Source organism: Heteronotia binoei, chromosome 21 (genome assembly GCF_032191835.1).
Source record: "Heteronotia binoei isolate CCM8104 ecotype False Entrance Well chromosome 21, APGP_CSIRO_Hbin_v1, whole genome shotgun sequence".
Classification (NCBI taxonomy): Eukaryota; Metazoa; Chordata; class Lepidosauria; order Squamata; family Gekkonidae; genus Heteronotia; species Heteronotia binoei.
In genome coordinates this window covers 9,229,119-9,241,690 of record NC_083243.1, presented here as the reverse complement: position 1 = coordinate 9,241,690, position 12,572 = coordinate 9,229,119, and the positions used below count along the sequence as shown (strand labels likewise).

General features: G+C 48.1%; 1 protein-coding gene across 1 annotated transcript in view; it reads left to right on the top strand.

Moving 5' to 3' along the window:
- FRMD6 (FERM domain containing 6) overlaps window positions 1-12,572 on the top strand; it is a 46,851-nt gene that overhangs the window by 16,399 nt on the left and 17,880 nt on the right. The window lies entirely within an intron of this gene.

Genomic DNA, 12,572 nt, shown 5'->3' with positions numbered 1-12,572 from the left:
GAAGATAAAGGAGATTATAGGCCGCTCTGAAACTCTATCCTTGAAAGGGCAGCTGCTGTGAGAGCCCTCTCAACCCCACTCATCTCACAGAGTGTCTGTTGTGGGGGGAGAAGATATAGGAGATTGCAGGCCACTCGGGAGTCTCTGATTCAGAGAGAAGGGCGGGGTACACATCTGCGGTCTTCTTCTTATACTGAATCGAACCCTTGGTCCATCTAGGTCAATAATGTCTACTCAGACTGGCAGCGGGGTCTCAGGCAGAGGTCCTAGACATCACTTTATGTGGGTCACATCATTCTTTCAACTGGAGATGCCGGGGATTGAACCCGGGGCCTTCTGCGTGCCAAGCAGATGCCCTGCCACTGAGCCACGGCCCCTCCTCAAGCACACATGGAGCTGTCATGCTGGGTCAAGGCAAGGATCCATCTAGCCCAGGGGCGTCGAACTCATTTGTTACAAGGGCTGGATCTAACATAAACGAGTCCTTGTTGGGCTGGGCCGTGTGTGTTCCTATTTAGGATTAGGTAGCAGAGAGATAAATTTTATAAAGAACGCAGACAAACACAAATATATCTTCTTTAAAAACTTCAAACATGCTTAAAACGTTAGCACTCGTTGCTCTTAAAGGTGCTTTCTTTGTATTTCTCCCGCGGGATCCGGGGAACTGGGCAAAGGACGCTGTGGCTCTTTCCTACCTTCCCCAGGGGACTGGGGGGGGGAGCCTCAGCCAATAGAAGGAACAGAGGCTTGGCTCAGTAGCTCTGCTGTGCAGTTGAGCAAGCTGTTACGCAAAGGAATCGAGAGAGAGGGAGAAGGCAGTAGATACAGCCGGTTGTTTGGGGGGCCTGATAGAAGCCCTCCGGGGCCTGATTCGGCCTCCAAACTGCATGTTCGACACCCCTGATCTAGTCCAACATTCTGTTTTACGCAACAGCTGACCTGGAAGACCGAAAATCCAAGGGACAGCCTTTTTACCTGTTGTTGCGCCCACCCTCTGGAGTAATCTGCCTCTGAACGTTGAGGTACCATTTATAAATGATGGCTAAGGGACCTTTCCTCCTCTGCAGATTTGCGCGGTCCCCTTTTGAAGACAAATAGCGCCCCCTCGCTGCATCCCGTGGAATTGCACGAGCCAAGTCTCTCTCCGAGCAAAGAGCTTACTCCCTTTCTCCTGCTCTGCTTTGAAAGCTCATACCCCGGAAATTTTGTTGGTCTCTTTGAGTTGCTCCCAGACTCCAATCTACCTTGTCCTGCTACGAGTGAACACGGCTGCCGTACTGGAAACATGCAAGGTTATAGGGTGGGGGAGACTTGTCTTAGCAGTAGTCTGTGCGAAAAGGATCTAGGGGTCTTAGTGGACCATACGCTGAACATGAGTCAACAGTGTGATGCGGCGGCTAAAAAGGCAAATGCAGTTTTGGGCTGTATCAACAGAAGTCTAGTGTCCAGATCACGTGATGTGATGGTATCGCTTTACTCTGCTCTGGTAAGACCTCACCTGGAGCATTGTGTTCAGTTTTCGGCACCACGTTTTAAGAAGGATAGAGATAAGTTGGAATAGGTCCAGAGGAGGGCGACGAAGATGGTGAGGGGTGTGGAGACCAAGTCCTATGAGGAAAGGTTGAAGGAGCTGGGGATGTTTAGCCTGGAGAGGAGGCGGCTGAGAGGTGATAGGATCACCATCTTCAAGTAGTTAAAGGGCTGTCATAGAGAGGATGGTGTGGAATTGTTTTCTGTGGCTCCAGAAGGTAGGACCAGAACCAATGGGTTGAAATTAAATCAGAAGAGTTTCCGGCTCAACATGAGGAAGAACTTCCTGACCGTTAGAGCAGTTCCTCAGTGGAACAGGCTTCCTCCTTGGGAGGTGGTGGGCTCTCCTTCCTTGGAGGTTTTTCAACAGAGGCTAGAGGGCCATCTGACAGCAATGAAGATCCTGTGATTTTAGGGGGAGGTGTCTGTGAGTGTAGAGCGGTTCCTCAGTGGAACAGGCTTCCTCGGGAGGTGGTGGGCCCTCCATCCTTGGAGGTTTTTAAACAGAGGCTAGATGGCCATCGGACAGCGATGAAGATCCTGTGAATTTAGGGGGAGGTATCTGTGTATTTAGAGTGGTTCCTCAGTGGAACAGGCTTCCTCCTCAGGAGGAGAGCCAGTTTGGTATAGTGGTTAAGTGTGCGGACTCTTATCTGGGAGAACCGGGTTTGATTCCCCACTCCTCCACTTGCACCTGCTGGAATGGCCTTGGGTCAGCCATAGCTCTGGCAGAGGTTGTCCTTGAAAGGGCAGCTGCTGTGAGAGCCCTCTCCAGCCCCACCCACCTCACAGGGTGTCTGTTGTGGGGGAGGAAGGTAAAGGAGATTGTGAGCCGCTCTGAGACTCTTCAGAGTGGAGGGCGGGATATAAATCCAATATCTTCTTCGTCTTCTTCTTCTCCTTCCTTAGAGGTTTTTAAACAGAGGCTAGATGGCCCTCTGACAGCGATGAAGATCCTGTGAATTTAGCGGGAGGTATTTGCCAGTTTCCTGCATTATGCAGGCGGTTGGACTAGATGACCCTGGAGGTCCCTTCCAACTCTGATTGTACGTATTTCTGTGCCGGAAAATGATTCACGTTCAAAGCGCTTCTGTCCCCTCGGAAGTTGCAACCCCTGGCTCGCGAATATACAAATGCTTTTACAGCCGTGAGTCATGCAGTTAGTCTCAAAGGAGCTTCTCGCAGGAGTCTGGTTTTGAGGCCATCCTTCAGGGCGTTGCTAGAGAGGAAGGTTCGGCCGCTTTTGGCTCATCTCGCAGCTCGGAGCAGCCTCTTTTGAGCTCCTGCTTCGAGTTCCGCTGACTCCCCTGATAGCCTTCGGCGCAAACTCGCCAAGTCAGAGTCGTCGTCTCTGCTCACATCGGGTTGAGTCATCGTTTCCATTTTAAGCCCGCCTCCCCAGGAGCGTTGTGCATCTTGTTGCAAAAAGGACGGAGCTTCAGGTAGTGCGCACCAGCACCGGGGCGACACGGATCTTCAGAAATTCATTAGCATCACAGAGCACAGAACATGGAGTGGCAAACATCTTTCTCTGCGTTAAGTGTCTTCAAGTCCCTTCTGACTGATGAATTTATGTCCTCTGCAACATCCTACATTAACAGCCTCACTTGGGTCTTGCAAAGTGAGGATTTGCGGCGTCCTTGAATTCCTTAACAGTGGAATAAAAGCATAAGAGAAGCCATGTTGGGTCAGGCCAATGGCCCATCCAGTCCAGCACTCTGTGTCACATAAGAACATAAGAGAAGCCATGTTGGGTCAGGCCAATGGCCCATCCAGTCCAACACTCTGTGTCACATAAGAACATAAGAGAAGCCATGTTGGGTCAGGCCAATGGCCCATCCAGTCCAACACTCTGTGTCACATAAGAGAAGCCATGTTGGATCAGACCAATGGCCCATCCAGTCCAACACTGTGTGCCACACAGTGGCCAAAACCCAGATGCCATCAGGAGGTCCACCAGCAGAACCAGTACTCCAGATCCCTCCCACTCTTGCCCCCCAAGCACCAAGAAGACAGAACATCCCTGCCCCGGAGATAAGAACATAAGGCAAGCCCTGTTGGATCAGACCAATGGTCCATCCAGTCCAACACTCTGTGTCACACAGTGGCCAAAAAAACCAGGCACCATCCGGAGGTCCACCAGTGGGGCCAGGACACTAGAAGCCCTTCCACTGTTGCCCCTCCCAAGCACCAAGAATACAGAGCATCACTGCCCCAGACAGAGAGTTCCATTTATACCTTGTGGCTAATAGCCACTGATGGACCTCTGCTCCAGATGTTCATCCAGTCCCCTCTTGAAGCTGGCTATGCTTGTAGCTGCCACCACCTCCTGTGGCAGTGAATTCCGCGTTAATCACCCTTTGGGTGAAGAAGGACTTTCTTTGATCCATTCTAACCCAACTGCTCTGCAATTTCATTGAATGCCCACGAGTTCTTGTATTGTGAGGAAGGGAGAAAAGTGCTTTCTTCTCTACTGTCTCCATCCCATGCATAATCTTGTACACCTCTATCATGTCACCCCACAGTCGACGTTTCTCCAAGCTAAAGAGCCCCAAGCGTTTTAACCTTTCTTCATAGGGAAAGTGTTCCAAACCTTTAATCATTCTAGTTTGGTGTAGAAACTGGAGAGCCAGTTTGGTGTAGTGGTTAAGTGTGCGGACTCTTATCTGGGAGAACCGGGTTTGATTCCCCACTCCTCCACTTGCACCTGCTAGCATGGCCTTGGGTCAGCCATAGCTCTGGCAGAGGTTGTCCTTGAAAGGGCAGCTGCTGTGAGAGCCCTCTCCAGCCCCACCCACCTCACAGGATGTGTGTTGTGGGGGAGGAAGGTAAAGGAGATTGTGAGCCGCTCTGAGACTCTTCGGAGTGGAGGGCGGGATAGAAATCCAATATCTTCTTCATCTTCTTCTAGTTGCCCTTTTCTGCACTTTTTCCAACGCTATAATATCTTTATCAAAGATTTCAGGTTTTCACGGCTGGTAACATCATTAGGGTTTGTAGAATCTTTCTGTGCATTGACTCAATGCACAGCAGCCAAGAAGGTCAGAGCGTCTGCTCCGGCTGCAACGCCACTGAGGATGTTCTCCGCAGCTGAGAACGAAACGTCTGGAAGAAAAACTTTCTCCAGTAGAACACGGCACTTGAGCCTGAAAGATTCTACAAACCCTAATTATAATATCTTTTTTTGAGGTGTGATGACCAGAACTGTACACAGTACTTCAAATGAGGCCGAACCTTCGATTTATACAGGGTATTATGATACTGGCTGATTTGTTTTCAATCCCCTTCCTAATAATTCCCAGCATGCCGTTGGTCACTGCTGCAGGAAGTGGTGGCGGCTACAAGCATAACCAACTTCAAGAGGGGACTAGAGAAACATCTGGAGCAGAGGTCCATCAGTGGCTACCAGCCACAAAGTATAGATGGCACATTCCATCTGGGGCAGTGGTGCTCTGTATTCTTTGTGCTTGGGGTGGGGGGGCAACAGTGGGAAGGCTTCTAGTGTCCTGGCCCCACTGATGGACCTCCTGAGGGCACCTTGGTTTTGGTCACTGTGTGACACAAGAGTGTTGGACTGAATTGGACATTGGCGTGATCCAAAATGCCTTCTCTTACGTTTTTATGACGGGTTGTTTATATGTCTGATAAAAGGAAGTCCTTCTTCACCCAAAGGGTGATTAACACGCGGAATTCCCTGCCACAAGAGGTGGTGACAGCTACAAGCATAGCCAGCTTCAAGACAATCAGGACAATCCCTTCTTAGAATCATAGACAGCTTTAAACAGAGGCTACGTGGCCATCTGACAGCAATGAAGATTCTGTAAATTTAGGGGGAGGTATTTGTGAATTTCCTGCATTGTGCAGGGGGTTAGTCTAGATGACCCTGGAGGTCCCTTCTGACTCTAGGATTCTGTGATTCTAAGGGGATTGGATAAGCATATGGAGCAGAGGTGCATCAGTGGCTATTAGCCACAGCGTATTGTTGGAACTCTCTGTCTGGGGCAGGGATGCTCTGTCTTCTTGGTGCTTGGGGGGGCAAAGTGGGAGGGCTTCTAGTGTTCTGGCCCAATTTATGGATCTCTGATGGCACCTGGTTCTTTGGCCACCATGTGACACAGAGTGTTGGACTGGATGGGCCATTGGCCTGATCCAACATGGCGTCCCTTATGTCTGGGTCAGTGATGCTCTGTCTTCTTGGTGCTTGGGGGGGTACAGTGGAAGGGCTTCTGGAGTTCTGGCCACACTGGCGGACCTCCTGATGGCACCTGGGTTTTTTGACCACTGTGTGACACAGTGTGTTGGACTGGATGGACCATTGGCCTGATCCAACATGGCTTCTCTTCTGTTCTTACGTGACACAGAGTGCTGGACTGGATGGACCATTGGCCTGATCCAACATGGCTTCTCTTATGTTGTTATGTGACACAGATTGTTGGACTGGGTGGGCCACTGGCCTGATCTAACATGGCTTCTCTTATGTTCTTATGTGACACAGAGTGTTGGACTGGATGGGCCATTGGCCTGATCCAACATGGCTCCTCTTATGTTCTTATGTGATGCAGAGTGTTGGGCTGGATGGGACATTGGCCTGATCCAACATGGCTTCTCTGATATTCTTATGTGACACAGAGTGCTGGAATGGATGGGCCATTGGCCTGATCCAACATGGCTTCTCTTATGTTCTTATGTGACACAGTGTTGGACTGGATGGGCCATTGGCCTGATCCAACATGGCTTCTCTAATGTTCTTATGTGACACAGAGTGTTGGACTGGATGGGCCATTGGCCTGATCCAACATGGCTTCTCTTATGTTCTTATGTGTCACAGAGTATTGGACTGGATGGGCCATTGGCCTGATCCAACATGGCTTCTCTAATGTTCTTATGTGACACAGAGTATTGGACTGGATGGGTCATTGGCCTGATCCAGCATGGTTTCTCTTATGTGACACAGAGTGTTGGACTGGATGAGCCATTGGCCTGATCCAACATGGCTTCTCTTATGTTCTTATGTGACACAGAGTATTGGACTGGATGGGCCATTGGCCTGATCCAACATGGCTTCTCTTATGTTCTTATGTGACACAGAGTATTGGACTGGATGGGCCATTGGCCTGATCCAACATGGCTTCTCTAATGTTCTTATGTGACACAGAGTGTTGGACTGCATGGGCCATTGGCCTGATCCAACATGGCTTCTCTTATGTTCTTATGTGACACAGAGTGTTGGACTGCATGGGCCATTGGCCTGATCCAACATGGCTTCTCTGATGTTCTTATGTGACACAGAGTGTTAGACTGGATGGGCCATTGGCTTGATCCAACATGGCTTGTCTAATGTTCTTATGTGACACAGAGTGTTGGACTGGATGGGCCATTGGCCTGATCCAACATGGCTCCTCTTATGTTCTTATGTGACACAGAGTGTTGGACTGGATGGGCCATTGGCCTGATCCAACATGGCTTCTCTGATGTTCTTATGTGACACAGAGCGTTGGACTGGATGGGCCACTGGCCTGATCCAACATGGCTGGCCTGATCCACTGACAATGGAGGCTCAGATACCAGCCACTGCCAAGTCCGCATTCTTTCATCTTAGGCGGGCGAAGCAGTTGGCCCCCTTCCTGGAACGCGACGACCTGGCAACAGTGATTCATGCTACGGTCACCTCGAGGTTGGACTACTGTAATGCCCTCTACATGGGGCTACCCTTGTGTCGGACCCGGAAATTGCAGTTGGTGCAGAATGCCGCTGCCCGGCTGCTATTTTTTTTTTTTTCATTTTATTTGACCCATCATTTCATACAAATCCATGAAAAACGAATAAATCAATACAGATGCATCCACCATAACATTTTAAACTAAAGATCCTAACAAAATTTCTAAGGTCGTGCCACCTCCACTTAAATTCCAAATGAGGTAAGACTGTAGTAATTAAACCAAGCATCAACTATTATCCTCTGTTCCAAAATTTAGTTACAAATACTGATAAATTACCAAAATAATAATAATATTATCAGTTCCTCATTTTAATTAGTTTCCAGCCATAGATAAACCTTTTTCCATCTTTCTTTTGCTTTTTCCTTCGTATTACCCTTAATCCTATTTGCTAATATGTCCATTTCCACCACATTTAAAATTTTTTGGGTTATTTCTTCCTTCTCCGGTAAGGATTTAGATTTCCAGTACTGCGCAAATAAAATTCTGGCAACCGTTATAATATATACTGTTACAAATTCATCCTCTCGCGGTACAGTATCTCTTACTAATGACAACAACATAAATTCTGGCTTGAGGGGAAAATTAACCTTGAGTATATCAACTAATATTTTATGAATTTCTTTCCAATAATTTTTGGATACATGACAAGACCACCACAAGTGATAATAAGTTTCTGCTGTTACCTCACATTTCCAACAAGTGGGTGGAATCGCTTTATTAATTTTATTAAGTAAAACCGGGGTGATATGCCATCTATAAAAAAGCTTTATAAAATTTTCTCTCAGATTCACTGGCTTTATTAACTTATAGTTATTCCTCCATAAAGTCTCCCATTGTTCTAACGTAATGCTATGCCCTAAATTCTTAGCCCATTTAATCATCACGTGCTTAACAGTTTCCTCCTCAAGTTTGATATGCAGAAAATAATTGTAAACTTTCTTAATCATTCTTCCAGTACTGGCTGTTATTATCATGTCGAAGTCGAAATTTGGTTTTGTAAATCCCTTCTTTTTATCCTCATTAAACTTAGCTGATATTTGGATCATCATCCACCAATCCAGTGAGATCCCTCTTGCTTCTAAATCCTCCTTCTTTCTGATTCTATCGTTATCATCTAAAATATCTGTGTATCTTATTATTTTCTCCGAAGACCACAGTTGCGGGCGCGTTACGGCCTCCACAGGGGATAACCATCTCGGTGTTTTACCATAAATTTTTCTTTTTATTTTTATCCATATTTTCAATAGAGCTTTCCGTACTAAATGTCTTTGAAAATAACTTTGGGGTTTTTGAGTATACCACATATTGGCGTGCCAACCGGCTGCTATTAGGGCTCCCAAGATGGGAGCACATTCGGTCTGGGCTTTGGGATCTGCACTGGCTGCCAATAACATTCCGAGTCCGGTACAAGGTGTTGGTCATTACCTTTAAAGCCCTATATGGCCTAGGACCTGCCTACCTTAGGGACCGTCTCTCCCCACACGTTCCCCAGAGAGTATTACGATCGGGTTCACAAAACCTGTTAGTAATCCCCGGGCCAAAGGAGGCCCGCCTGAAATCCACCAGGGATCGGGCCTTCTCGGTAACGGCGCCTTACTGGTGGAACCAGCTGCCGGAAGAGGTGCGGGACCTAGGGCAGTTCCGCAGGGCCTGTAAGACAGTCCTCTACCGGCAGGCCTATAACAACTAACTGACAATGAGAATATCTTCTGGATGCGACTAAAAATGCATTTATGGACCGCTGCTTTTTATTCTTATTTTTATGTCTTATTAATTACGGTTTTAACTTTATGTAAATGTTTTTAAGCTGAATTATGTGAATTAAAATGTTGTAAGCCGCCCTGAGCCACTTGGTGGGAAGGGCGGGATATAAGCCTAAATATAAATAAATAAATAAATAAATAAATAAATGGCTTCTCTTATGTTCTTATGTGACACATAGTGTTGGACTGGAGGGGCCATGGGCCTGATCCAACAGGGCTTCTCTTATGTTCTTATGTGACACAGAGTGTTGGACTGGAGGGACCATTGGCCTGATCCAACATGGCTTCTCTGATGTTCTTATGTGACACAGAGTGCTGGACTGGATGGGCCATTGGCCTGATCCAACATGGCTTCTCTTATGTTCTTATGTGACACAGAGTGCTGGACTGGATGGGCCACTGACCTGATCCAACATGGCTTCTCTTATGTTCTTATGTGACACAGAGTGCTGGACTGGATGGGCCACTGACCTGATCCAACATGGCTTCTCTTATGTTCTTATGTGACACAGAGTGCTGGACTGGATGGGCCACTGACCTGATCCAACATGGCTTCTCTGATGTTCTTCTGTGATACAGAGTGCTGGACTGGATGGGCCACTGACCTGATCCAACAGGGCTTCTCTTATGTTCTTATGTGACACAGAGTGTTGGACTGGAGGGACCATTGGCCTGATCCAACATGGCTTCTCTGATGTTCTTATGTGACACAGAGTGCTGGACTGGATGGGCCATTGGCCTGATCCAACATGGCTTCTCTTATGTTCTTATGTGACACAGAGTGCTGGACTGGATGGGCCACTGACCTGATCCAACATGGCTTCTCTTATGTTCTTATGTGACACAGAGTGCTGGACTGGATGGGCCACTGACCTGATCCAACATGGCTTCTCTTATGTTCTTATGTGACACAGAGTGCTGGACTGGATGGGCCACTGACCTGATCCAACATGGCTTCTCTGATGTTCTTCTGTGATACAGAGTGCTGGACTGGATGGGCCACTGACCTGATCCAACATGGCTTCTCTTATGTTCTTATGTGACACAGAGTGCTGGACTGGATGGGCCATTGGCCTGATCCAACATGGCTTCTCTGATGTTCTTACGTGACACAGAGTGCTGGACTGGATGGGCCTTTGGCCTGACCCAACATGGCTTCTCTTATGTTCTTAAGTGTGACACAGAGTGCTGGATTGGATGGGCCACTGGCCTGATCCAACATGGCTTCTCTGATGTTCTTGGGCCCCTCTCGGTCATGGAAGCTCCTTGGGAGACTTATCAGATATTCTGCCACCTCTCCTGCCTCGCAAGGCTTTTGTGAGGATTAACTGGGAGACGAGGAGGACGACGAAAGTCGCTTCAGGCCCCCATCAGGGAGAAAGGAACGGGATAGAAATTAATAAGCAAATAAACAGTAAGGTAAAGATCCAGTTCAGATAGGCCCAAAGATCCTGGAAGGTTTTTTGCTTTCCTCTGGACATAGAGTGGGGGTCACGGGTTGGGGGCGGGGAAGGAGTAGGTTTGAATTCCTTGCATCGGTCAAGGGTCAGACTAGAGGACCTCTGGGATCCCTTGCATGCTTCATATTTCTATGTTTTGATGCAAGTCCTCCGTGCAGGAGATGCATTTAGGAGACCAGGGCACCTTCCGCCCGCTTTCCTAGTGCAATGTGTGAGCGAGACCGAGAATTACAAATATTTATTTCCTTATAAAGTGGTTACGACTCGCTTCTCTTAAGAAACAAAAAGCAAACGCCCGAAGAGATGCTCGATAAAATACCCGAAGAGTTGTTCAATAAAAAAGAGAGAGAGACGTCCAATAGTATATTTGTGTGCAGAAATAAAAACTAGCGCTTTGCAGCAGGTTCCGAGCCAGAAGCTATAAAATAGACGTATAAAATCCAGCTCAGCTTCTCCTTCTAAAAGATAGAGGGGCCGTGGCTGAATTTTAAAAAAAAGCCTTCGACTAGCCAGCAAAAGAGGGTTTCAGAATAGGGCAGCAGTGGCCATACTGTGGCACTTTCGCACACATCGTGTGGCTCTTGAAGCCCCCACTGCCCCATCGGCCGGCTTGGAGAAGGCATTTAAAGTTGCTTTCTTTCCACCTCTCCCTCCCTCCTCCCATCTATTTGTTTTCCTCCCTCTCTTCCTTCCTGTCTTGTGGCTCTCGAGACGTCTCACCTTTATTCTATCTGGCTCTTACGTTAAGCAAATTTGGCCACCCCTGGGATAGCACCTTCCAGGGACCGCGAGCTCCAAAGAAAGCTTTGCTCTGTTTCCACACTGGTTTCAGTAAAGGCAGATCTAGCCAAGCCCTTAGTGGCTGGCTTCTGGGACGGAAGCCCCCAGTTATTCGGAGCTCATCCTGGGTAGAGTCTGTATCTCCGTAGCTCTTTGAACTGGGCCGAGAAGCGAATGGGAATAATAGAATCCCAGGGTTGGAAGGGTTCGTAGAGGCCATCTAGTCCAACCCCCTGCTCAATGCCTGGAGCAGGGGCATCGAACTCATTTGTTATGAGGGCTGCATCTGACATATATGAGACCTTGTCAGGCTGGGCCACGAGCATCGTAAAATGTAATATGAACATCTGAAGCTGCTTTCTACTGAATCTGACCCTCTTTGGTCCATCAAAGTCAGTCTTGTCTACTCAGACTGGCAGCAGCTCTCCAGGGTTTCAAGCGGAGGTTTTTCATACCTATTTGCCTGGACCCTTTTTAGTTGGAGATGCCGGGGATTGAACCTGGGACCTTCTGCTTACCAAGCAGATGCTCTGCCACTGAGCCACCTTCCCTCCCTTAAAACCAGGTTCAAATGAACAAATATGAACATATAAAGCTGCCTTCTACTGAATCAGACCCCCCTGGGTCCATCAAAGTCAGTATTGCCTACTCAGACTGGAAGCAGCTCTCCAGGGTCTCCAGCTGAGGTTTTTACGCCTACTTTCCTGGACCTTTTTTAGTTGGAGATACCGGGGATTGAACCTGGGACCTTCTGCTTCCCAAGCAGATGCTCTACCACTGAGCCATCGTCCCTCCCCATACATATGAACATATGAAGCTGCCTTCTACTGAATCAGACCCCCCTGGGTCCGTCAAAGTCTTGTCTACTCAGACTGGCAGTGCCTCTCCAGGGTATCCAGCTGAGGTTTTTCACGCCTACTTGCCTGGACCCTTTTTAGTTGGAGATGCCGGGGATTGAACCTGGGACCTTCTGCTTCCCAAGCAGATGCTCTACCACTTAGCCACAGCCCCATTCATGGCTCTCCAGGGTTTCAAGATGAGGTTTTTCACACCTACTTGCCTGGATCCTTTTTAGTTGGAGATGCCGGGGATTGAACCTGGGACCTCCTGCTTACCAAGCAGATGCTGTACCACTGAGCCACCGTCCCTCCCCATACATATGAACATATGAAGCTGCCTTCTACTGAATCAGACCTTCAGTCCATCAAAGTCAGCACCGTCTACTCAGACTGGCTGTGGCTCTCCAGGGTCTCAAGCTGAGGTTTTTCACGCCTTTCCTGGACCCTTTTTAGTTGGAGATGCCGGGGATTGAATTTGGG